General features: G+C 30.0%; 1 pseudogene; it reads right to left on the bottom strand.

Moving 5' to 3' along the window:
• Positions 1-9,522: 9,522 nt before the first annotated feature.
• Positions 9,523-13,235, bottom strand: LOC108484213 (growth-regulating factor 1-like; annotated as a pseudogene).
• Positions 13,236-25,668: the final 12,433 nt, after the last annotated feature.

Below are 25,668 nucleotides of genomic sequence, written 5' to 3'. Positions count from 1 at the left end.
ATTGTGTCAATGTCATGACCGCAATCTTAGTATTGTCCTCTTTGGTTCAAGCTTGGGCACTCGCATCTTAGGATGATCCAAAGAAAACAATACTGGTAACGTGCTCATGACCTTTCCTAGACCAAATGGTACCAAAGTTGTGACATGAGCTCCCAAATGGAGCGGGCTTGGGCACAAATCCTCGAGAAATCAATGGACAATCGAAAAAGACGAATACAGATTTATGGGCACAAAATCATTGCATAAGGAGGAGAGGAAGCAAGCAAAGGTATTGAAAGCTGAAATCCCTCTCTTTTCTTGCAATACATAAAATTCACCTCTATCCTATAGGCCATAATAAGTCCATTATTGTGTCTGTGATTACAAAGATGTTTATTTAAGTAATTAATACTGCCCACTGGTTCTGGTCAATTCATCATGGAAATAATACATAGAGAGGGACAATCATGGCAGTGTAATTATTAATACTATGGTAAACGAAACTGAACTAAACCCATGGAATGGTAGAATGTCCACTGGGTCATACAGACCTAGCAGATTCGTATTCTTTTTTGGTTGGTACATTATTATTAGATAAGAAAAAGAAAAAGGCCACCAAACTTTAAAAAAATGGGATTAGGATAAAGGATTGGCTAACAGACATTGTTTCTTTCCAATGATGATAATGATATATGATTGAGGAAGCTAACCAAAGCTTTTACGGCCGCCATTGACATTTGTAGTGTTTGATAAGGTGGATGAGTTGTATTCTATGCTTGATTCATGTCCATGCGGGTAACTTGTGTACTAAGTTAATGTATCTTCTTCCATACGACCCTTACCCCAGAATCAAGTTAGATAAGTCGGTTGGAATGGTTAGATTGGAAACTGGTAAGGAATAAAGAGTTTCTGGTTGAACCACGAACATATTGAACTGTGCGATTGAATTGGGCTTTTATTTTTTTACAGATTTTTTACTTAGTTAATAATTTATTCAATTGAATAAGACAAACTAGTTAGACTAGGAATAGGTGGTATAATTGGTTCAACCATCAATCTAGTTATGAAAATCTTATATTTAATCATAATTTAAACTAAATTATGTTGCACTGAAAATGTGAGTGAGAAAAATTATGTACTAAATATCTTCTATTGAAATAGTAAAATTAAAGGTTGAAAATTCATTGAGGGTATTTTAATCATTTTTCAACTAATTTAATTTGGTACTTGGTTGATTTACGTTATTAATTTAATTAGGAATTAAAATATAATATACATTTACGCTTCATATCATCAAAATGTTTTTAAATATGAAAATTTTCTATTAAAGTTTTAATTTAATAGTTCTAATTATTAGACTTGTTGATATTATTAAACTCTTTCAAATAATTTATTTCTTAATAGCAAATCTATAGTACAATTTTTAATAGTTTGATATTAAAATATTATGTTAAAATATTTTTCTATTAAATTATTTTTTCAATTTTAATTGGTACATCACCTATCGACCATATGCAATTCATGCATTTTGAGGAAGTGGTCAAGCTAATATATTCAATTATTCACTAATAACAGGAAACATTTTTATCATATTTAATATAAAATATAGTTTTACTTAATATAGTTAATATAAAGTGTTGTGCCTAAGGTATAATTCTTTGAGATTCAAGGCCAACACCTTGAAGGTCACTCGAACACCATTCCTCGAAGATTAGAACCCATCCTTTGGAGTAACCACATGCCTCAGAAAAGCTCCTCACGTGTCACCCCTCGGAACATCGAATAAGTGAAACTTTTCGACAGACCATATTATAAGAACACTTGAAACTAGACATATATGTACATAAGGCATGTGAGGGCCCTACTTAGTTGCCATTTATGACAACAATCGTCAGACATCAATCCCATTTGACATGATTGACAACCTATCCATTTGCCACCTAGTAATCACACCTAAGCTTAAGCCTGTCACAACTAGTCAGTTTATATAATCACCCCTGCTCACTAATAATGCTAGGGCATGTGGCACCTCAGGATTACAACTTGCTATATATAAATTAATATCAACTTCCATATTAGGAGACCGAATCTCTCTCTCTCTCTCTCTCTCTCTCTCTCTCTCTCTCTCTCTCACAATTTTACAATCACCTTTATCACTAACCTTTTTCTAACCATCGTTCACAATGGCTCTCTGCCTCGCCTTAAGCTAGGTGAATCGTCAATTATCGTCGTATGTTGGACCCCTGCATCAACAATCCATCATCACTGCCCTAAACACTAGTACCCCTCACCGTTCTCTTTTTACCAACTAAGAAGAGGATAATTGACAAAGAAACTTACCAAAATTAGAAGATCGTTTGGCTTTAGGAAAAATGAAGTAACATTCACTCAAGAGAAAGAAAGAAACAAAAATCAAACCAAAGAAACAAGAAGCAGGAAATTCGACTCAAAAACTACAACGGTAATAAAATATCCTTGGGGAAAAAAACAAAGACTTTATAAAGGTTTTTCAATCAAGGAAGCTTCTAGAATAAGCGGTAAAGCTTAACCAACCAACCACGGATACGTGTCTAACGAAACAACACATTGCAATAGAAACAGACTTTGTCAATTCCTGAGAATGACTTGTACCCCATGGCAATCAATGCAAGTGCATGCAAGCATAGATGGAGAAAAAATGTAGACCACACGTGTATTACATGCACCAAAGCCAAGACAATTCAAATTTAAGAATCTCAACGAGCACCCTAAACATGTTCAGCATGTGGCAATGTCTCAAGGAAGGTCACTTTATAACCTTCCTCAAAATTAGGGGGCAATTGTTATACCCTTAACCCCTTGGGCATAACTCCTCGAGAATCAGGACCAACACCTTGAGGAAGGCCCCTCGAACACCACTCATTGGAGACTAGGACCCACCATTTGAAGTAGCCACATGCCTAAAAAAACCCCTCACATGTCACCTTTCGAAGCATCGAATATGCAAAACTTCTTGCCAAATTCTTCGCTAGACCATGTCATGCGAACTTCTTGGGAACTCTTCGAACTAGACATATTTGTATATAGGGCATGTAAGAGCCCCACTTAACCGCCATTTATGACAACAGTCACTAGACACCTATCTTGTTTGACATGATTGACAGCCTACCCAAGCATCACTTTAGCAGTCATGTAATACCCCTACCCGTATTCATTGCCGGAATAGGGTACGAAGTATTACTGGAGTTTACGAATTAAATTTTTTTTTAACTCAATATAACCCCTTTATAGATATCTAACCTTCCCTGAAATTTTAAACCAAAAACAATCCACATCAACCAATCCAATTCAACATATTTTCAAGATAAATTCATGCATATTTTTAAAATAACGCCATCACATACCCAAAACCAGGTTTGTTAACCAAACTAATGGCTAACTTTACATTCATTTCACGTTAACATTTACTTTATTAGCTTATACATGCCATTGATTTCCAAAATAAAGTTTCTTTATATACCGAAATCCTGAGGTTGATAGTGTGATGTGTCTCCGACCAAATTCGACCTCCGAGCTCTTAACACTACAAAACAAGGGAAAATGAAACAGAGTAAGCACTTTGTGCTTAGTAAGCTCATGCAACAAGAATTATACTTACATAATATTTTCAATACAATACAATAAACATTCCTATATCCATTCAATGCATTATTACCCTAACATGCATAAACTCAACATTCAAGTTAGTACAATAATTTCCATGTACCAATAATATATATTATAATTGATGAGCTCATCAATACATGATTTCCATTTCCTTATATTTTTTTTTCATATTTATCCCGTTGAATTTCTTGGAATATTCGATGGATTTTCGAGGTACACTTTTAGTGTACATTCCGTCCGCTCAATTCACATTCATGTGCGACATTTCCATTTCGTAGAGCACACTCCATGAACCTCATCCTTACAAAGGGATTACCACCAAAGCTAAATCCTCAGAATATAAACTCATAGAGTATTGTCGGGATTACCACCAGGCTAAATCCTCGCAACGACAATTACTCTAATGAGCTTGGATCCAATTACTGCCTAGGCTAAATTCACCCTAATTTGAATTACCCGTCCGGCTAAATCTATTTTACACATATTCTTCTGGAAGGCTATATCAGATAGGATCACCCGTCCGGCTAGATCCTTTTACCATCAATTCCTTTTCGAGATCCATCAAATTTTCCTTTCATTCAAACGGATTTCTTCCCATTTTATCAAATATATCAATGTTTCATTAATTTTCATACAATGAACATTCAAATCATATTCACATCAATAACATACAATCTCAAGTAATTTAAGAATATAATTCAAGTTACACGAACTTACCTTGATACTTGTTTGTGTACAAAAATCTACTAATCCTGAACTTTTTCCTTTCCTCGATCTAGCTTCGTATTTGAATCTTCTAGATCTAAATAAATAAATTTAATTATCAATTTAATACATTTCATGTTCATATGCAACAATTTCTATAATTTTATTATTATTATTTCTAGTTTATTCAAAGTTGTTTATTTGAGTCATAGTCACTAAATTATTTATAACTCGAGCTACAGAACTCCAAACTAAGATCCGTTAATTTTACCTGAAACTAGACTCATATATCTTCTTACCATAAAATTTTCAGAATTTTTTGGTTTAGCCAATAAGTACAGTTTATTCTTTAAAGTCACCCCTGTTCTGCTGTCTGACAGTTCTGACCCTTCTTCACTAAAAATTAATTATCTCTTTATACAGAATTTGGATGATGTTCCCGTTTGTTTTTCTTGAAAATAGACTCATTCAGGATTCTAGAAATATAAATTTAAGCCCCTAATTATTCAATTTTTTATGATTTTTCAAAGTTAGAACAGGGGAACCCGAATTCATTCTGACCTTATCTCACAAAATTCATTATATCTCAAAATTTACAAATTCATTGGTTACACTATTTCTTCTATGAGAAACTAGACTCAATAAGCTTTAATTCCATATTTTGTTCATCTTCTAATTCGATTTATACAATTTAAGGTGATTTTTTAAAGTTAGTCTACTGCTGCTGTCCAAACTGTTTTAGTGCAAGCTGTTTATTACCATTTTTCCCCTAAGCTTTTAATAAATGATAATTTCGTCCCTACTCAATTAGCCTCTCAATTGAGCTGATTTTTCTCAATTAACATTTTATTCTATCACCTTAAACTAGTTTAAAACCTTTAGGAATCATAATTTCAGCAATAGACTTTAATTCCAAGCATTTTCACAATTAGGTCCTAAAAATCAATTTCTATTGAAATTACCTAATAAAATCATCTCATAAACAAATTAAAGCTTTAATTTCATTCTATTTCATCATAAACTTACAGCACTCAACCATGGTGACTTTCAATTTCATCCATGAAATCAAAAACTAATGAATTTAATAGTAGGAGCTAGTTGTAAAAGTATTAGAAACACAAAAATTACAAGAAAAAGGCAAGGATTAACTCACTTGGTGCAAAAATTATGAAATATCAGCTTAGAGAACCCTCCTATTGCATTTTTAGCTGCTGGAATTGAAGAGAAATGAAGAGAAATCTAGATATTTCCTATTTAGTCCTAGCTTTATTTAGTTAATTTTGCAATATTCCAATTTTGCCCTTAATTTATCAATTTTCCTGCTGATTTCATGCCCTTGACGTCGAGTCATAATAAATTTTGGGTCTAATTGCCTTTTAAATCCTTTCTCATTAGACTCTTAAGCTATTTAATCATTCTAGCAACTTTTACACCTATTACAATTTAGTCCTTTTCATTTAATTAACTACCCAAACATTAAAATTTCCTAACGAAATTTTAATACCACATTACTAACATTTCAAAAATATTTATAAAATTATTTTCAACTCGGTTTTACTAGATAGAGGTCCCGATACCTTGTTTTTATCCAATTTCTTTAATAATTTCTTTTTCTAACTAACCACTAAATCGGTAAAATTTTTCTATCAATATTTTCATACGATTTTCCTATCATATCAATTTTCATGAAATAATATTGAAATAAATTTCTCTTTAAATAGGATTTGTGATTACGAAACCACTGTTCCGATAACTTTGAATTTAGGCCATTACAAGTCACACCCAAGCCTATGCTTGTCATGCTAGGCTAGTTGATGTAATCACCCTCGATCACCAATAACGCCAAGGCACGTGGCACTTTGGGATTAAAACTCATTATATATAAACCGATATCAACTCCTATATCAGGGGATCGAATCTCTCTTTCTCTCTCTCTTACAATCACCACCATCATCAACTCCCATCAATACAAAGCAACATTATTCAAAATAATAATTAATAAAATAAATAACATATATCAATTATTTAAAATGATATATTATAAATTAAATTCTTCCTCTTCATTTATTCTTAACAAATTTTATTATTTGGAAATTTATATATGAAACACAAAGCTCTCTATTATATCAATAATTAAAACTTATTATTTAAAATCAATTCTTTTCTTTTTTCCTTTTGTTAATGGAAAATAATAATTTAAATACAAATTAATCCAACATAAATTTTTATTTATTATATAAATTCATTTAATAAAAATCACTTAGTTGAATCAAAATTTTATTTATGATAAACAATTTTATCAAGTAAATTTATTTAATCGAATATAAAATTCTTATTTATAAATGTGATAAAACTTATAAATAATAAAAATGTTTAAATAGAATATTTAGTAATACAATCAACAAACAATGACTATATTGACCGGTTTAATAGTTTTTTCAAATTCATATAATGACTATATTGACCGGTTTAATAGTATTTTCAAATTCATACTTTTATATATATTATAGAAAAGAAAATAATCATACAAGTATTTTAAATTTTTCTAAAAAATTATGGCACATGATGCTGGTGAAAATAATTATGTAACAAAGATATTTATTAAAAATTAATGTTATGATTAAATGAGGCCTTTGTTGAAATGATAAAATTAAGACTAGAAAATTGTGGTGTATTTCTGGGTTCAAACCCCATCAAGTGCATTTTTCTAGAAATTACATGATTTAAAATGATAAAAATACCCTCATAACAATATTTATTTTTTATAGAAGAAAGAAATTTTAGTAATTGCTCAATTGAATTAGGATTCGATTAATTTGTGATACTAACTTAATTACTCTTTTAAATATAGTATAGATAAGTATCTAACTAACAATGTTATAACTTCCACGTTCATTGTTCAAATATGGAGAGGGATCTACTTACACCCATGTAACTACATTTTTTCGTATCATTTTGTAAGATTAATAGTTTTAATTATCCAATTGTCATATTTCATATTCCATTAGTATAGAATATGCATTTTAAATTTGAAATAAATTAAAATATTTTAATTATGTATTTTATGTAAAAATAACTTTCAACCATTCAATAAACATTAATATACAGAACCATGCCAGGTGTTATCTTCTCAAAGGAATATATATATATATAGAAAGAGAAATAATTGTTTGAAACTGTGATTCCACGTTATTTTTATCTCTTTCCAATGGAATTATGATAAATCAGGAGGAAAAATCTAATTTATCACCCTCTCATTGAAAAAGAATAAGGATGACGTGGAATTACAATTTTATACAATCTCTTGTATATGTATATATATTTCATGTGTCATCTATGAAAGGAGTAAATTTTGATAACTTTGGTGGTTTCCACATTAGTGGTTTGCTTGTTATAGTGCGAGACAAAGTAGTCCTTCTAATTTACTGAGTCAATAAAAAGAGAGTATAATTGGTTAGGTTATGGAATTAAATGTGAAAAGGAAAGCTCTATCTTTCTTTTGCCCACTGTTACCAATTTTGTAGATTTGAAATTATACCATGGAAAGTGGATACAGATGGTTGAATATTTATTACCATTTGAGTAAACAGTAACATGGTAAAAATACTATAGAGAATCTCGTATTAAGAGTTAAATTTTATTTTACTCCATTTAAAAAAAGAAATAAATTAGTCTTTGTACATCAGATCAAAGAGCAAATCAGACTTTTTTATTAAAAATTTCATCTATTTTTACTGTTAAAAACTAGTGTAGCTAATGGAATAATCAGATAGTTACACGTGACCATGTGTACTTCATTCTGACGTATAGGAACTAGTTTTTAACAATAAAAATGGATAAAAATTTTAGTAAAAAGACTAATTTACTCTTTGATCTGATATATAAAAATTAAATTACTAATTTTTTTAATAAAAGAGACAAAATACAACCGAAACTCTCAATACTTTTACTGCACCACTAATATATTTTGTCTTATTTAATGGGTGATTTATTAGTACCACTTTCGATCTTTTACGAAGCTTGTGACATGTTCTTGGACGGAGATAACCTCATTCCCTTTATCCAAATCCGGGTAACATTGGTTCCTAGTTGTGTAATTGCAAGAGATGAGTATTGCTTCGGGTGTCATGTACTGTAGAACAGTGTTGGATAACTTTCATACTGGTAAACAAAACTCTTAAAATCAAATCATATTTTTAGATCCCCATAAATAAAATTTTTTAGCTTTTTGGTTTGAAATTATTTTATTATTTTCAATTAAAAAATCTAATATATTTTTACTTTGTAACATTATTTCTAAAATTGATGTTTTTTTTAAAAGCATATTTTGACAATAATAATAAATGCTGTCAAATTTTTAAAATTTTTGAACCTTGTTCAAAAATATTTTTCTATCTTAATGATAAACTAAGCGGTAAAAGTACCATGGAGGCTTCTGTACTATAAGTTAGATTATATTTTGTTCTCTTTACTAAAAAAATAGACAATATGTTAGATTAATGAGCAAATTGGTCTTATTCTATTAAAATTTTTATACATTTGTACTATTAAAAACTAGCGTGGGTAACAAAAAACTAGGCAGTGACACGTGATATGCCACATATATCTTATACTAATATACAATGACCAATTTTTAACAAAAAAAATTATTCTTTAATCTAAGGTACAAGAGTAACTTATCCATTTTCTGAGTAGTGAAAATAAAATGTAATCTAAATTCTAATATAAAAGCCTTCGTGATACTTCCATCCCACTAAAATTTGAATCTCAGCAGTAGAGCCATTTAGTGGATGTTCTGTTAGTTACCACTTTTAGTCCTCTATAAAGCCAGTGAAATAGATTGAGATAGCCTCCTCCCCTTGTATCCAAATCCAGGTAACATGGGTTCCTAGTTTTGTAATTGCAGGAGATAACAATGATTATTACCTGGGGTCTCAACAACTGCAGAACAATGTTGGATACTTGTATAGGTAGTTGGAACTTGGAGCTGGCAAGTAATATAGCCCATCAGCCAGTTCACATCCAAGGGACCCGGCAGGTTCGAAGTTGGTTGGACTCTTTAACATAAAAGCCAACCATGAAAGTAACATATTACTATTGTTGCTAAGCCTACAGTTTCAATTTTCAAGGAAAGATACCCCTGCAAAAATAGGTTCTTTTTTTGCTAGACACAGTTAATGGGTGGGACCATGATTTTGTAGTACAAAACAGTGAAATTTAGTGTTATATTGAAATTGTAACCTTGTCTATAGCGTTACAAGCAACTTAATCCACTGCCATACTTACCAACCAACCGCCATTACTCTCCTCAACACAAAGTCAAGCCAACACATGTGCTGAAAACAAAAATTTCATACAAATTTCCTTTGTCTAGGTACTTATAGTTAGCTCAATTCTAAAGTACAAATTATAGAAAATATAAAGGGACTAATATAATAACTTAAAGTTTTTTATCACTAATTGACCAAAGTGGTTCTACAATGCAGGCAAAGAGGAAGTATGAACAAGGGTTGAACCACGTAGGTCATTGTCTAGTCTTGGACTGCTTCCAGCACTGCTGTTAGAAACAGAACCGAAGGTAGTCTTTGTTAAGCTGCCGAGGACTATTGTTCCAATCATCGCATGTAATAAGGTTAAGTGCTGATGAGTTGGTGCTGTGCAATACCTCACCAAGGGGGCCACCCATGGAATTCTTCCAAGAGATGGGTATCCAATTTGCCTGCTTATGGTTTGGTTCATTAATAACACTGCCTACACCTAGTCCCATGTGCATAGGGTCAAATTCACGAGATAATCTGAGAGGTGATGAAGACAGTTTTTCATTGCTGGGAGAAGAAGTTGAGGACATGAAATCAGAGGCAGTCATTGGTATTGATATGGAAAGTTGAGTCATGTCTGATTGAACATCAACTTCAGGCCAGGAAATGGTTGATCGATCGGACTGGCTTTTAGGCCAATCATCCATGAACTCTCGAAGGGAATGTTGGGATACAGTTGCTTGACAAATAAGGTCTTGAGATGAACCAAAAGTTCTGCAGTTAATCAAGGAAGAGTCCTTATGGGAAGGGTTAAGGAGTGAGTCGGAAAAAACAACTCCGAACTCATTTCTCAAGTTTTCTTCATACGTGACCAGTTGCTGCATCGGCATCAAGAAAGGGTTTTCTTTGGATTTTAGATCCAGTGTACTTTCATGTAATCTTTCACCCAAAGTTTCTTTGTTCACAAGCAACCTGCAAAACGACAACAATCATGGAATGAGATAAGTAAATTCTACAATTACTATAAGTTATAAAGGAAAGCAGATGATTCCTATCACCTATTAACAGGAGCTGTCACTGGCTGCAAATTCTTAAACTGCTGCTGAGCAACAGTAAGGCTGTTGGACTCGCTGCAGCCACTGATTGGCGCTACCACTGACGCCAAAGTCGATGAGACAGTAGACATCACCTTGGTGGTAGTGGTGCTAGTGGCTCCAGCTGAATGGCCTGATTGACCTTCCACAGGCTTTCTTGAACGATGGCGGCCCCTATTCATGTGCCGCTCACAATACTTCTGGTCGGCAACTGCATCTCTCGAGCACCGCCATTTCTTTCCATCTGTTCTACGACACCGTCCGGGTTCAGGATCAGTGTTGTTCGAGAACCCAAGACGAAAAGCTCCCCATCCCACTATTAGAACATAAAAAACAAAAGTGAAAAATGAATGCCAAAGCACTTTCCTGTTAGATAATTTGTACATGGTACAAAATATTTAACTTTCTGCTTTAATTTTGGATGCTTATCTTGATAAAAACACATTGTTTGTTATACTTTAAAAAGGCTGAGACAAGTTGCCTCAACCATTGTAGGGACCAAAACAAAAGTGGCAATGTGCTAAAGTTAAAATTTTAAGTGGCATGATATTGATGCTTTTGTTTGAAACAGATTATGAAGCAAACAAGGCCTGTTTGGGATACTGTCTCACTCAACTCAACATTTGGTAAATGTACTAGGAACTGTATTGCATTTTGCCTCCTCTACTTAAAAAATGGGCAAATTAATTTTTACATATTAGATCAAAAAGCAAACTGGTCTTTCTAAAAATTTCACTTACTTTTGCTGTTAAAAACTAACTTCTGTACCATAGCATGAGGAATACATGGCATGTAGCGTATCTAAGTTTCTGATTATTCTACAAATGGAAGAAACATTTAATAGAAATGATCAATTTGCAATTTTATCCAACATATAGAGATTAACTAACCCATTTTTTGAGGGGTAAAATGCAATCAGACTCTTAGTACTTATTAGCCAATAAGAGAGAAAAATTAAAGCATAATCTCATTATCCGTGGAATGCAGCAAGAACACTGTTTGCTGCAACTTTAGCATCAACCATGGAAGTTTCATATAGACATTTTAAGTTAGAAAAAAAGAAGTGGGTCTTTTCTTGTTAGTCTAAGAAAAGACAACTTACATGTATTGGTTCTTAGGGGACCACCAGAAAAGCTAGAGAAATCAGTAGAACCAAGGGCTTTTCTTATAGGAATAAGAAGATTAGATGGTATAGGCACATTTGAATTTATGTATTTGTAGATCAAAGCTTGGTGTTCAAGTTCCATCCATTGAGATGGTGTAAATGGTCCTCTATCTCCTCCTAATACCCCATGCATGTTTTCACCATTGAATCCACCATTGTTGTAACCTTAAAAACATACAAAACCAAGACAAAAAGAAAAAAAAACAGATAAGGTTAAAAGAAGGCAAAGAAATTGAAGCCATAAAAGGGTTTGTAATAAAAAAGGGGAAAAAAGGGTTGTGGCAGTAACACAGAAACCATAACCTGTCTGCAACATTTAAGGTAGCTACAAGAATCATGGATCTGTTGTCTTTTGATACAACAACAAAACAAACACACACACACACATATAGTCACTGTTTGATCATTACCAAAAATGTTTCTCACCTAAAACAGGAAGTGATAAAATTTAAGAGGAAGAAAAAAATGGGAAACATAATGCATTGACAAGACATAAAAAACATTCCAAAATATGGAATTAAACCAAAGAACCAATAATAAAAACAAGTCTAATCCATACTACAAAACTCACAAGCATGACTTTAAACCAACAAACTACAGCCATTTTTTACAAAGTTAATGTCTTTCCTCCATGGCAAAAATGTTAGGACCTTAACATTCCTTCACACACACACACACACACACACACACACATGTATATATACCTGTATTTCTAGTAGAAGCAGGTGATGTGAGGTGGAAGTAAGGGAAAGTGACATTTTGGGAGCTTTTATCCAGTGAAAGAGCTCGGGATTTAGGTGCAGAAGAAAAGCTCAGCATTGCCTGAGAGGCTGAAACCCCATCAGAGAAGACAGAGGTAGCAGCATTAGCATTAGATCTCAATAAACTATTCTTGTGGTGGAGCAACAACGGCATTGCCTCGGAGGCTGAAACCCCCTCCGTTTTGGCCAGTTTTGAACTCCTCCACAACAACACATCTTCATTATTACCAGGTCTCTCTTGCTTAAGGAACCCAGATCCGTACAACTTAGGCTTTGTCTCAGGATCTGAAACAAGGGATGAAGTAACTACAGTCTCTGAACCCACAAACCCCTCTAAACCCACCACTACACCCCCAATATCCATATAGAAAAACCCACCAAAGCTACACAAACTCTGCACTCAAGAAATCAAGCATTGGGTTATTAGCAGTAATAAAGAAAGGAGCTTGTGAAGGTACAAAAAGGTTCATTTTTTTTCTAAGTGTTTGGTTACTATGGCTTAAGCTTTTTAGCTCACATACAAACCAGACTTGCTGTTTGTTTATAATAAAGATTTGATATTTGAGAAAGAAATATTTAAATAATTGGAGAGAGAGAAGAAGAAAGTTAGTAGTTAATGCTACCACTTTCACATACATACACATATAAATATATATATACATACATGAGTAAAAATATTACAAATTATATTTTGTATGTTTAATTTAAAATAAATAAATTAATTTTTATACTATTACATTATATAATTTTACTGAAAGATATAAACTTTATTTGACAAATACAACAGGGTTCTGTAATCTCAAAAGTCCCTCCATTTGCAAAACTTTTGGTTTTTTTAAGTACTACTTTATCCATATCCTGGTTAGGTAGTTGAACACCATAAAAATATATATTAATTAAAATTGAAAATTTATTTAGTACACCGTTAGTAAATTTTTAGTTTTAAAAATTCATAAATAATATTTTAAGGCGAACACATGTTAAATCCGTCAGTTTAGTTATGAAAATTTGTAAATTATAATCGATGAATTTATCATATAATTTTAATATATTTATATTATAGTCTCTCTTTAATTCATAAATAGGAGGATAATACGTTTCAGCACACTCAAATTCACGTTCTCTTATATTGATAATAATATCCATACCAATCGAACTGTGATTCAATCGACGAAAAAATAAATGTTGTAATCCAACAGACAAGAGCCAAGTGGTGACTAGTGATGTTAATGTAAATTTTCAATAAATAACCTGCTGAATTTGGTAAATGCAATAAATAATGGTCATTCAAGACAGTATCCTTTGTGACAACTTTAATAGTTTGTAATAAATATGTATTCACTAATTATGGCTTGCATTATTAATCCAAACATGTTTTTTATTCACTAATTATGGCTTGCATTATTAATCCAAACATGTTTTTTTACTTAAATTGGAATTTATATTTAAAGGGGCAAAAAACAGAACACTTTTTTAATTATAGCTTTGATAAATGGAAGTGAAACCTTTTTAATTATTGGTCATGCATTCAATCTCATAATTAATCATAAATGTTGATGCCCTTTCTTAGAATTTTAATTGATGAACTTGAAAGAATTGTGAAAAAGTAAGGTTAAATTCTAATATTGGCATCTCGTAAATTTATTCTTTTTATTTTAATTTAATCATTTTTAATTTTAAAATTTTAATTTTGATCAATTGGTAATCACTAATTTCGTTAAGTTAAATTTTGTTGTTTTTAAAATTTGATGTGGAAAACATATTATCATATATAAAACGTCATGTTAGTTCGCTATTTCTGTATATTTCTTACAAAATGATTAAAATGATCGAATTGAAAATATAGACTAATCTATAACTTTACACATAATATATTACTAATAGTAGAATTTAACCAAACTAACTTGACTACTACTGTTTGGTTAAGACTAAAATTTTAAGTACAGGAGTAAATTTGACTAATTCAAAAAGTACGAGATTAAAATTGACCAAATTAATGTATAAGGACTAATTCCACAAGTTACACAAAGTGCAGTAACTAATAGCAAAAATTAACCAAAAAATAAAATATATTGACACTATTCAATATAAAATAAAAATATTAATAAAAAATAGGGGCATCAAAGCTTGAGTAACGACGAAGAGAATTGAGGGAATGCGTTAATTGTGGGTAATCTATAAAAATAGTCACTTTTGTTTGCTTCAGGTTATATTTTAGTCACTTATGTTTAAAATGTTACGTTTTAGTCACTTATGTTTAAAATGTTACGTTTTAGTCACTTATGTTATTATTTTGTTACGAAGTGATCACTCTACAGTTAAGTTCCGTTATCTCTCTAACGGTAATCGTAGATGGCAGTATAATTAGATTTTAGGTGCCTACTTAGATTTCTAAATGGGATGAAAATAAATTTTTAATTAAAAAAATTAAATTAATTAAAATTTTCAAACCTAAACCTTAACAAAAAAAACTATTCATATCATCTTTTTAATTTTTCTTCTGTCTCTTATTTTTTCAATGAGTTTTTTTTTTCATTTGACTGGAAAAACTATTATTAAGATCAAAATAGTTGAAATCACCAATAAGAAAGAATAATCTGGAATACCCACAAAGAGATTGTGAACATACAAGTTGATTCAGATCAGAAAAAATTTGATTGAGAAACCAATTATTCAAGAACTATGAAAGAACTAGAAAATATAATAATTAGGAACAAGAACAGTGAAAGTAACATCCCTTTTCTGAAAATTTTAAAATTAGCTTGAATGAAACATGTTTTTGGTTGCATTCTATGGGATGTCTATTGACGCAAAATAAAATACATGTTTACAAACAATTTTAAAAAGTAGAAGAAAATATCAAGAATTTTAATTTAGGGTTTTCATTAAACAATAAAAAAATCTAATCTTTTGTTTTTCAGTACTGAATAAAAGAGATAGAGGAATACAAAGAAGACAACATACCTGAACCTTCCATTGAATCTATCTTTATGAAGCAGTCAATTTGATTTCAACTATTTTGATCTTAATAATAGTTTTTCCAGTTAAATAAGAAAAAAAAAACCCATTGAAAAAAAGAAGAGATGGAATAAAAATTAAAAAGATGATATGAACAGTTTTTTAGGTAAGGTTTAGGTTTAAAAAATTTAATTAATTAAAAATATATTTTTATCCCATTTAGAAATCTAAGTTGGCTCTTAAAATCTAGTTGGACTGCCACGTAAGATTACCGTTAGAGAGATAACGGAACTTAACGGTAGAGTGATCACTTCGTAACAAAATAATAACATAAGTGACTAAAACGTAACATTTTAAACATAAGTGACTAAAATGTAACTTGAGGCAAACAAAAGTGACTATTTTTGTAGATTACCCGTTAATTGTTGGATTAGTATATGCAATTATACACAATAATTTTTGGGGTTAAAGTACCTAAAAGGTCCATGTATTATGGGATCTGGATCAAATTAGTCCTTTTTTTATCATTAAATGGATGAATTTAGTGTTTATATTATTAAAATGATCAAATAAGTTCAATTTGTAACAGAGTTAATATCTAATGTATAAAAAAATTGCTTTTTTTTCAATTGTTGTTACAAATGATTTTATTCACGTAACTATAAGAACTTTAAAAATATTAAATTTTCTGAACAATAAATGATATTTTCTTAAACAAGAGATGTTAGCGCTATTTCAATTTAGCTTTATTTGATTCTTTTAATAGTACATAGATTAAATTAATCGATTTAATAACAAATGGACTAATTTGATAAAGCACCTATAATAAAAGGACTTCTAAAATACATACACCAAAATTTTGGATAGCATTCCAATAATAATATATTCATAATTATGATGTTAGGAGATTTGTTGACTTAAGGAATATTCATAAAATTCTTTCAAAATTTCGTGTTTCAAAATATGTTTTAACAATCTACGATTTTTGACACAATATTTAGAATTATTCACAATTCCTCTTCAACCCATAAATAGGAAGATAATACGTTTTAAGCATTCGAATCCATGTCTTCTTACATTGACAACAATACTCATACTAATCGAGTTAATACTCAATCGAATAAAGTGTTTGAATCTTAATTATAACTCAATTCAATTTAGATTTTTTAATTTAATAATCTCGAAACATTAATTTTCGTATTCAATAATCAAATTCACCCGTGAGAAGTATTTGAAGTAACATTCATATTTTTATAAATAAAAACTTTATGATTATGTAAATCACATAAAATCTTTCAAATTTATATTATTCATAAATTTATAATTTAATTTATGTATTTTATTTTAAAATTTTAGCTTTTTAATTTCAAAATTTAACTATTAATACTATTGAAATTATTTTATTAAAATTTAGTTCATTATAATGTCATTTTTTTAGTTAAACCTCAAGTGAGTTTTTTAATTTCAAAATGTCACGACAACAAATTTAAAAAAATTAACATTGCTAGCAATTGGACCTGAATTTTAAAATCTAAAAAGTAAAGAGACTAAATTTTAGAAATAAAATACATGAGCTAAATTCTAAATTTGTGAAGAGTATAGGACTTATGACATATTTTACCATTTATAAAACCACATCTTTCACTAGAATATTAATCAATCAAAATAAAAAATTATATCAATTAATTTAAATTTAAATCTATTCAACTTGATTTAATCATAAAAAAATACTGCAATACGAACTTGTCCAACCTAAATCCAAAATAACTCAAATTTGAAATGATCTAATAAGTAGTTCAAAATAACTTGAATGGGAGGTGACCTAATCGAAAAAAACTCAACAAGTAACCTTAAATGACTCATTATTCAAACCCAACTCAACCTCCAAAAAACTCGAAAATTTTGAAATTTATATTTAACTAATCTAAATTAATTTAATCCAAAACCAATTTAAGGTGAAAAATCTAAAGTGTTATAAAGAACTATTAGTTGGCATTCTTTTAAAAGAAAAGTATTGATCATTTAAATAAGTTTTTTTATAAAATGATTTAAAATTATTATTTAATAATAGAAGTATATATATTTTTAAAAATTTAAAATTTAAATTGTAATTCAATTTTTTTGGATATCCAAAATTAAACTCAAATTAAGTATCAATTTAAAGACTTGAAATGTTTCAACACTTATGTAGCTGTTTTTTTTTTTTCCTTTTGTCTTAAATTTTTGTATATGATAATTATATTGAAATCACAATTAAATTTGAAATCGAGTGGATAAAACATTTTCTAATAATAATTTATTTATTCATCAAAATATAAACCTAAAAGATAAGTGGATAACAAGCATTCATGTTGTTTGAAAATTGCATGTCTAATACTTAACAAGGTCCCATAATGAGCTGCCCTTGAAACTGAAAAGGAAACATCCCTTTAATTTCCATTAATTTTCTTAAAGTCTAAACAACAATGGCATTGATGTGACTTATAACATATCCAAATGCCAAATATATTTTAGAAAATCAATTATGGCCGAAAAGGATAATTAATGTCAAGTTTCCAAATAAAAAGCAAAAATAAGTCGAGACCAAAGGGCGCAAAAATAAGTGTATTAATGTTATGTTTGCATCAACTTAGGGGGGAAAACGACACTAACATTATATCTTCATTGACAAATATTGATGCTTATATATGGGTGTAAACCTACTTAATTTACATATTAAGTTTTTGATGATTTTGGCTCAATCAATTTAGGGTTTAATTAGAATGATTATGCTTGTTAGTGATCTTTGAAATTAGTTGATTACTTCAGTTTACATATGAAAACTAACTTTATTGACTTAAGAAATTATCAATGCCAGTTACACTGTGATGCGGTCATTGAGAGCACCAAAAATATCTTATAAAATATTAAAAATAATAGTAAAATAATAGTATAAGGGAAGTAGGGTCAAATCCTCAGGGACCGGATTTACACAATTGCTTGTTCCTCAAAATCTTGGTCAGAATCGTACCCAAGAAAACCTGTGTACCTGGAAAAAAAAAAACAGAATTAAAAGTTTTGATCTGGAAAAAATAAAATAAAAAAAATTAAAAATTTTGATTGAAATTCCGAAAGTTAAAATTAAAATAATAGAAATAAATAAAGTTGAGAAAAATGTGTTCTTATGGAGAGATTTCAGCCTCCAGTTGTCTCAATCTGCCTTGGGTTCAATTCTCGGCTTTTAGGTGATCATTCTCAAACAAAATAAGCCAGTTATAGTGGAAGAGAACGCCTACGACCACTAGCTCCAAGAATTTAGACTTACGATTTAGCGAAACCTGACTCTAGCCAACAATCGCTTCTGTGGAATTATCTTATGCTAGACCATCACTTTTCAATGGCAAATCCCACGCCATTTTGTCTTTTGGGCTCGCTAACCTCTGACGCAGTAAGCTAATGAACCGACTGTGCAACCTTCTCAAAACATACAAAGCGGCTGCCTTTGCACACGTTGAAAAGATCACCTTTTAAGGGACATGGACAGAAGCGTCAACCTTGTAATGCGAAGAAACGATGAATATTTGTCGAGAAGGCCAAGTATAGATTCTAAACCTCATTAACCCTTTTTGGGAAAAAGAAATAAATATAATGAAAAGCGAATTTTTATTGAAAAAATATGGAAAGAACAAATAGATTAAATTTATGGGAGAGAGAGTGTTTACAGAAAAAGAGATTTACAAATTGTGTCACACCATCCCCTATTTATAGTATTAAGAAACCTAGCCTATTCCTAATTAAATTCTAAAAGATAAATACAAATAAATAAAGATATTTAAAGATAATTAAAGATAAATGAAAATAAATCATAAAATTAAATCTAAATAATAATCCTTAATAATTATCTTAATATAATTAAACATTAAATAGAGTCTTGTGCTATAAAATCTCTTCTTTTGCACTTTTGCCCTTATGTCTTCTATACTTACATTTTTGACACCACTTTTTTCCCTATGTCGCATGTTGGCCCATTTTATCTTCAAATTTACACTTTTTGCATTTAAATTTCCTTTTGCCTCCAATTTAGTCCCTGAAAGATAAAAGACCATAAATAGCTCAAATTAGTAGGGTCATACTCGAAATAAACATGCAATTAGCACATAAAAATATGTCGTTCTAGAGTATTATTACACTGTCCAAATTGATCACTAGTTGTAACTTGAATTGTATTTGGATTACTACATAACTTGCCATATATGTGTTGGCATTTTTTGACCAAAAAAATTTGGACTATTTAAAGCATATAATAGCTATTCGTTGAAGTAAAACTTGAAGAAAATCAAGTCAAGTAATGACTCTTTAAAAATTTTCAATGTGCTCGGGTTTCATTAATTGAAGAGATTCAATATTTCTAAAAGATTATTCCTTGAAGATCTTAGTTATTTTATTCCATATTGAAGACATATTCAAGTACAATTCAAGAAGATTGAAGTTCGCGTTATTTATAGTTTTGACAAGCCAATATATGTCTATTTATGAAAGGATTGTTCGTTGTTTTTGGTATGACATTGAAAACACTTATCTTATTCATTGTGAGGAACTTATTTTAGTGTCTTGTTGTTGTAAATAAATTGTTCTCTTTATTCAATTGTGATTTAGTTTTTAAGGGAAAAGACTTAGTGGAGAGAGTGATCTAGTTAATGTATAAGAACAAAGTTGCAATTTGCTGAGTGAGATGAACTTAAATCACATGTTGTACTAAAGATTTATAGTGAATTACTATATAGGCAAGGCTCCATAAACATAGAAAGTTTTCAGATAATGTAACCAATTTTTTTGTCCATATTAGGTTTTTGCTTTTTTTAGTCAATAAAGTCAACTGCAACTAAACTTGCATTTAGAAGGCAAAATCAACAAACTCTATTTGGTATCAAAGATAGTCAATTGACGAATTAAGTGATCATGTTGTTGATTTGCTAAAGAGATGGATGGTACATCAATCTCGAGACCCCCTATGTTGGATGACACAAATTATGCCTACTAAAAGGCAATGATAAGAGAATTTATTAAGTTCATGCATGAGAGAACTTGACACTCAATACTAATTGGTGGGAAGCCTCCAATAGTTTATGTGTAACACCCTTAATCCGTACTCGTCGCCAGATTAGGGTTACGAGGCATTACTGAGCAAAAATAAAATTCCAAACATTCACATATTCATACAATTCATACTCATAAATATATAAAGCACATGGCTAATTAAATATTAAACATGCTTTATTTATCATATTGCATTTACGAATCATACCTCAAAATTTAACCGAATCTATACCTTTCAAATAATCACATTTTCATTAACAAATATAAACATACACATATACTTTCATTATATACCCAAACCATCATTCGAATTAACAATAAAAGTACATGTATATACGTACACATAATTATCAATTTTGCAAAATGCATATAATGCTCATGGTGTACTATTGCATAAAATTACTATTCAAATGGTCATTTATCAATGTCTCACTTACAAACATTATTAAACAATAAAATCTCAATAATTTACCATTAGTAAACTCAAAACTAATTATAGTACTTATACATTTTCTTTTTTCACGCAAACCGAACTACACTAATCTTTGCATATTCGAATATAGGCATGCCTCATATCATGCATTTCTAGTATACATTAAACATGCTAACACCTGAGCTCACGTTTATAAATGAATAAACATACATCAAAATCAAATCATCAAACCATTTTATTTATATTTAAACATATCAAAACCAAGCGACCAACCACAGCCAATTCCACTTATCATTTCAAGCTATTACCAACACATATAATACCATTCACATTTACTTTTCATTCACTTTACATATCATTATAATCAAAATGAGATAAACCATTGCCAAACATAGCCATATCCAAACTCTAAAGATAAGCCATATTCGCATGGCTTAATATATATACATGTTCAAAGTTGAACAAAATACATATTAGTCTATACATGCCATAAGTTCGAAATTAAACTTTTAATAGTACCGAAAGTTGACGATAGTGTGGATGACTTCGATAACGATCCCCGAGCTCATGACTTACAACCAAAATCTATAAAACAAAATAAACAAACACACAGAGTAAGCTAACTTAGCTTAGTAAGCTTTAAGCACAATAAACAACTCAATGAATAACCAAAACATTCAACTAACTGAATTATATCAATAATATTACACATTAACACATTAAGATACCGTAGCCGAATGTTCAAAGTCGAATACATATCACCATATATATATATATATTTCCTATATAGCCGATTATACAAGAACAAATATGTTATCACATTAGCACCTACATGTATGGCCGAATACACAAAATTATTAATGGACTCACATTTGGCCGAATATATAAAAGTTAAATAAAACATCACATGTAACCTATAGTTCAAATTCAATAGAACATCACATATAGCCGAATATGCACATTCAAGTTAACCTCACATATGACCGAATACACAAATTCAATATAAACTCACACGTAATCGAATATTCAAATTCAATATAACCTCACAAGCAGCCGAATATACAAGTTCAATATAAGCTTACATGTACTTACCTATGTGGCCGAACATAAACAAGGTAATTTATCTCAATTTCACTTGCTCAATATCCAGAATAATTTGAACTCTTATAATTACAGACTTGTAAACAAACCACCGGTATAAAACCTGCTAGGTATAAGCCTGAATCACACACCGGCACAAGGCCTGTTAGACCCAAGGTCTGATATTTATTCACTGGCATTAAGCCTGCTAGGCACAAAGCCCGATCAAAGTCAACAGCACAAGGCTTGCTAGGCTCAAAGCCCGAATATCACAAATATAGAACCATTCCACAACATTTCGTATATCGAATCATATAATATTCCATGTAACACGTACACATTTTCAGAGGTTTTAAATCAGTTGAATGAAACTCAACCACAATAATTCAATGATACATCACATTCGACTACTATACTAATAGATTATAAAATTCGAATCATCACAATAAAACATTCTATGTTCAAAATAAACCATGCTTAATTGCTTAAAGACTTACCTCAGATATCGACGGACGTTACAAATCGGCTATTCGACTATTTTTGTTTTTCCCCGATCCAAGTTTGATTTCCTTTGTTCTTGATCTATATAATTTCAAATTAAACTCATTTAAACACAATTTCGTTCAATTTAATCCAGCAACACATAAATAGGCAAATTACCATTTTACCCCTGATATTTCATACTTTTTACAAATTAGTCCTAATTGTATAAAACACAAAATACACAAAATCTCACAACAATATAGTTGGGCCGAATTTTCCATATAAACATACTAGTCCATATATTTCATCTATTTCACATTTTAATCCCTCAATTTATTATTTTTGCAATTTAGTCCTAATAACTCAAAACCATCAAAAACTCCAATACAAAACATGTTAATCTAAAACATATTTTTGATATTTCATCATCAAACATCACAAAACACAAATATTCATCAATGGCATAACACAAAATATTCACTGAAATAAAAAATTCGAGCATGAGTCTGGTAGTATTCAAAGCAACGATCACAAAAACGTAAAAATGATCAAAAATTGAAACAAAACATACCTTAAAATTGAACCAACAATGGCCGAATATACCAAGCTTTAGTTATTTTTCTTTCTTTTTAGTTTTGGTCACAATATGAGCTAAAATGCATGGCTTTCTTTTTTATTTTATGTAATAATATATCATATATGTCTTTTATTATTTTACAATTTTAACCTTAAAATTTTAATTATAAAACCATATAAATCATGCCTACAGCCGTCCACTCATATAGCCAATGGCATAATTACAACATAAGTACTTCCATTTTAAAAGACAATAACAATCCAGCCCTTATACATTAAACTATCAAGTTTTCATTTTATGCGATTAAACCCTTTTTATTTAATTAAGCACACAAACAATCAAATATTTATACGAAACTTTCACACATGTAAATTCACATATAATAAACACGAAAAATAATATTTAAATATTTTTTACATGGATTCGTGGTCCCGAAACTACCATTCCGATTAGGGTCTAAATCGGACTGTTACATGATGTGGATGGTGTAAAAACTCCAAACCTTGAAGTGTGACACCCTACACTTAACTCAGACACCAATCGAATGGAAGAAGTTACATTCGTCACCAAAGCAACTCAAACAAACACTTCAATATATCATCGAAGCTAAAGATAAAACCAATATGGCCAATATAATTTAAATATGTTATAAATGTAAGTTCACATATATTAATATGGGTCAAACATGGAGTCAAATTACAAATCATGGGTCAAACTAGCAAAAAGCAAGGATATGTCTCGAAACAGTGAAGCCATGTCTTAAGACATGCCCCATCTGTTTCATGATTTTAGCTTTGAAGTTTGAAGTCCCAAGATAATGGAACCATGTCTCGAGACCCTAGAACAAATTCTCACTAATTTAGCTTTGATGTTTTTGTCTTAAGACAATGGAACCATGTCTCGAGACATGTACCCAAAAAAACAAGAAATTCAATTTTTTGTTCTTGAGATCTAGAGACATGTTTTTGATGTCTCGAGACACATGTTAAAAAATGCAGAAAACAACATTACAAGTAATGCAATTGTGACCCTAAATGCACCTAAACATGCCTTTATCTGTCTGGTTGCCCTTTCCATCCATCCTCAAATAGAGAAAATTATTTGTTTTGATATATGGTAATTCTTACTATATTAGTAATATATATTTAGATTTGTCAACTGGACGAGTCAAATTGATTTTGGATTAAATTAATTTGGGTTTAAAATATTCGAATTTTTTAGACATTGAATCATTTCAAATTCGTATCATTTTGAGTTCAAATCAATCTAAATTTACCAATTAATCTAATCAAATTTTCAAATTTAAATCATAATTAACAAAATGTATTTTAAACATTCATTCCCTCCTCAAATTTCTAAGGTTAAAAAATGTCAATATATATTAAAAGTCTTGAGTATATTTTATGATTTTTTTGGAGAAATACAAGAGAATGACAAAAGCTTTAACAGGGACTCAACTAATTCAATTCAAACCTAAATTACACTTAAAACAATAAACATCCTGACCATCAAATTAACACATGAAATTTAATATTTTTTATGAATTTGTACTATATAAATAATAAATCATAAATACCCATATGTACATTAGCAACTTTGTGAAAGATTTTCTAGAAATAGGACGTTGAAACATCGTATCAAAATGGGCCATGTTACAGCATATTGTATAAAAATTTTTGCTTAAAATTAAAGTAAAAACAAAAATATTTCCTTTGGCTTATTAATTGCCTGCAATTTTTTTATTCAAAAAAAGTAGAGGAATTGGAAGTGGGCAAAAGTTTTGATGTTGGCATTTGAGAGGTTCGCCTCCCTCATTGCCGACACAGAGACACCCTCCACTTCACTCCATTTATTTATTTTCTGTTTTAATAGTATTTTTGTCCCACTTAATTTTAATTCAAAATTTGACTTTATAGTTATATAATTAATTATACAATATATCTCTAAATTATGATATTTATTTTAAATTGATGTTCAAATTTTAAAATATTTTAATTACAACCTCAAAAATATCAATCGGTTCTTTTATTAAATAACATGTAAAATTTTACGTGACATAATTTAAAATGAAAAGTTTAAAAAAGTAAAATGTTGCCACATAACTTTTAAAATTATAAGTAAAAATAAAGCAAAAAAAAAAGATAATGAATAGTAGTTTTGTATCAACTTCAAAACCTCAAAATCAAAATTTTTATAATATCTATTTTTATAATATATTTTTTTAATTTTCATTTTAATTTATGTCACATGAGATTTGATGTCTCGCTTAATGCTTAAATTAACGATTTTAGCAACAAAATAATCTTATTGATATAACATGTAATACTCAAAAATTTTTACAGAAGATATTATCCTTGATATAGTAAAATAAGGAAATAAGGTGACAAAAGGGAAATTTTGAGTTATGTCAATATTGAGAAGTATATTATGATATATTAATTCAAGAAAGGACTA

The sequence above is a fragment of the Gossypium arboreum genome, chromosome 6, assembly GCF_025698485.1.
Source record: "Gossypium arboreum isolate Shixiya-1 chromosome 6, ASM2569848v2, whole genome shotgun sequence".
Taxonomy (NCBI): Eukaryota; Viridiplantae; Streptophyta; class Magnoliopsida; order Malvales; family Malvaceae; genus Gossypium; species Gossypium arboreum.
The sequence above is the reverse complement of the archived record's forward strand: the minus strand, read 5'-3'. Positions and strand labels throughout refer to the sequence as shown.